Source organism: Acanthisitta chloris, unplaced genomic scaffold (genome assembly GCF_000695815.1).
Source record: "Acanthisitta chloris isolate BGI_N310 unplaced genomic scaffold, ASM69581v1 scaffold7087, whole genome shotgun sequence".
In the NCBI taxonomy this organism is placed as follows: Eukaryota; Metazoa; Chordata; class Aves; order Passeriformes; family Acanthisittidae; genus Acanthisitta; species Acanthisitta chloris.
Genome location: NW_008683091.1, coordinates 24,325 through 27,659, shown reverse-complemented (window position 1 = coordinate 27,659; position 3,335 = coordinate 24,325).

Here is a 3,335-nt window from a genome sequence, read left to right as displayed (position 1 = left end):
GCAGTCTTCCGTTCTCCAGGCTGAACGGCCCCAACTTCCTCAGCCTGCCTTCATAGGGGAGATGATCCAATTCTCTTATCAGCTTTGTGGCCCTCCTTTGAACTTGTTCCAACCGTTCCATGTCCTTCTTATGTTGAGGGCACTGGAACTGCACACAGGATTCCAGGTGGGGGTCTGAAGAGAGCAGAGGGAGAGAATCACCTCTTTTGACCTGCTGGCCACACTTGATGCAGCCCAGAATTCAACTGACTTTCTGTGCTACTAGCTCACACTGCCTGCCTATTGCAAGTTTCTCGTCCACTGTGACTCCCAAATCTTTCTCCTCATTGCTGGTCTCAATTACTTCCCCACCCAACCTGTAGCTGTGCCTGGGATGGCCATGGCCCAGATGTAGGACCTTGCACTTGATTTTGTTGAATTTCATGAGGCTTGCATTGGCCCACCACTCAAGCCTGCCAAGGTCCCTCTGGATGGCACATCCCTTCCCTCCAGCATGTCAACTGCCCCACACAGATTGGTGTTAGGAGCAAACCTGCTGAGGGTGCACTCAATCCCACTGTCCATGTCCCCAACAAAGATGTTGAACAGTAGTGGCCCCAGCACCAACCCCTGAGGGGCATCACTCCTCACTGGCCTCCACATGGACAATGAGCCACTGACCACAACTCTCTGCGTGTGACCATCCAGCCAGTTCTTTATCCACTGAGTGTTCCACTCATCAAATCCATCTTTCCAATTTAGAGACAAGGATGCCATGCGGGACAGTGACACGCATGTCATTGGGCAAATGCTTTTGCCACATTTAACAAATTGGAGATGCTAAAGCAGAGAACTTTTGCAGTTGCTTAATCCCATGGGTGTGCGAGGTAGAAAGGTGTCCTATTGACAAACAGTTTCCTAGGGCAACATTTTATTTTGCTGAGGAGTCAGACTGAGCTTTATCAGAACTAGAGAGAGAACCTGTTGTGTTTGTATTTTGGGTGTATGGAAAATACAGCCTTCAGTCTCTCCATCACGGAGATTCCCATGTCAGCAATTCTGCATCTTCAATGCAAGCTGAAACCCTCTAGTGAAGGATTGTGCTTTGGATACCTGTGCTCCAGGGCCATTTGCTTCCTCTTCTGTCCTGGTAGGCACCAACAACTTTCATTGACTTCTATATTAATCTTTATGCTTGCAAATGGGCAAAGATGGCATTTTTCATTCTGTGACAGCTGTGATGAGGCTCACAATGGGCCAAAGTGCAGGAGGCAGTCTCAGCTTGGTGGGGAATAGCAGCTTGTAATAGTGCCATGATTAAAGTGTCAAGTTACTGCTCTTTTGTATTATATGTAGACTGTAAAAGATTAATGCAGGGTGATTTATCTTCCATTGGATTTGCTTGACAGTGAATGAGACTGTAACCAATTTGCCTGGGGCAGAGGAGCTCAGAATAAACCCTGGAGGTTTAGGGAGATCTCTTGCTAGGGACAGGCATGGGCAGGCCAGCTCATCTGGACAGCCCCCTGTGTCCTTCCCTGTCCTGGGGAAGAAACTTCTGAAAAGAGTAATGAAGCATTATGTGGTCACTTTTACCTGTTGAACCTTAGTGTTTTGAAGTTTCAAATAACCTTTTCCATAAGTTTGTCTCAGAGCAGCAGGTCTCATACCAGACCAGATGTAATACTTCAGTTTGTCCACACTTTCTACAACTCCCTTATTATCTGTGGTTTTTATAACTGAAAGATTTCCGAATGGAAACTGCCTGTCAAGTTTACTTTGTTTTCTGTTTGTGGGGTTTTTTTTGGGTTTTAGTCTAAAATTTGTCTTTAATCCTATGAGGTGTGGAGTGTCATGAAGCTTTGTTCCTTCTGAGCACTTGAAATAGAAGTCCCTAGCAGTACTAGGGAAACATCCTAAATCCTGATGGTGAGCAGATTGTGAGTGCTGCCATTTGCCTGCTGTGAGCACCATGTGCATATTTTGTACTCCTGGTTGTTAAATAGGGATATATAAATGCAGATGCTGAGTAGGGAAGCACTGCTGATTGGCAACCAGCATTAGCCAAAGGTCAGTGCTAATTACTCTACCTTGTTTGCATGAGAAGCTTTGAAAGATAGAGAAGAAAGTGTCTGTGGCATTTTCTGCCAACAAATTATTTGGCTGACAGGAGGATGTCAGTGCTCATCGGTACCGATAGACTGCAAGTTGGTACTTGTGCAATTAAGCAGGATAGAAATATTGCCTCAGAGAGTCAAATTTCTGGGAGTAATTACAGTAGGTGTCAACACATGCTGATGAAAAGGAAGAGGATGTATTTACTATATTTATGAATCAAGATTATGAATGATTAGTCAGTTGTTTAAGATGATCACCTCTGTCTCTAGCCCCCCCTTCTTCCTCTTGCTTTTGCATGTTTTACTGCCAGTTACGCCAGGGATGGACAGAGGGCCACATCTACACTAATTAGGCTGTGCTGATCAGAGTTTGGACTGTTTCTCATCTAATTGAGCCTTGTGAGCTATTTTAAGCCTTGCTGTACAGACATACCCCTGCAGTTTTGGTAAGGGCGTTGCAGAGCTGAGGTTGAAGCAACTGAAACAGTGACACAAGGGAGGTCTGGAGGAGCTGAAGGAAAATCTGACTTTTGGAAGAAATCTGAGGGCAAGAAGCCCTTAATTAACAATGTCAGAGGCTTTAGATGATTTTGGTTCTGCATGTCAAATTTCCGTTACCAGAATTTCAGTGGGGGATAGGAAACTGGGCTGTGAAAACTAAACCCCTTAGAAGTGTCTGTTGATTACCTAAAGCTAGAGTCCATCAGGGCCAAATTTTTATTTCTTTTTAGGATGTAAAACATGACTTCCAATCAAATAGCACTGGTAGGATGAGGCTTGGTTCCAGAAATTAAAATATTGTCAGAAATGAGTCCTAGAGCCTGCCAGGTCTGGTCTATGTCTATGTCACCTTTGGGTACCTGTGACTCTGGGAAAACTCTGCTGAGCCTTTGCCATTGAAGAGCCGGTGCTTCCTTCGGTGAGAACTGTACAAATTCAGTTATTGAAGTCTTTATGCTCTCCACCCTCACCCCCCCACCAGCTCCCTCCAGCTGAATAAATCAAAGTAGAAAATTGCTTCTTGAATTTGTCAGTTGAGCTTACATACTTTTTTCCAACTCTGTCCGTATTTTTCCTCTCTTATTGCTGCATATTTAAGCTAGGTGTACAGGGTTTCAAATAGCCTGCCTACCTACTTATTAGGTTACGGAGATTTGAAGTGCCCAAGTTCCACTGTCACTGAATGACAGATGAGTGAGAGTCCTTTATGATCCTTTGAACTTCACCACCTTTGTGCAT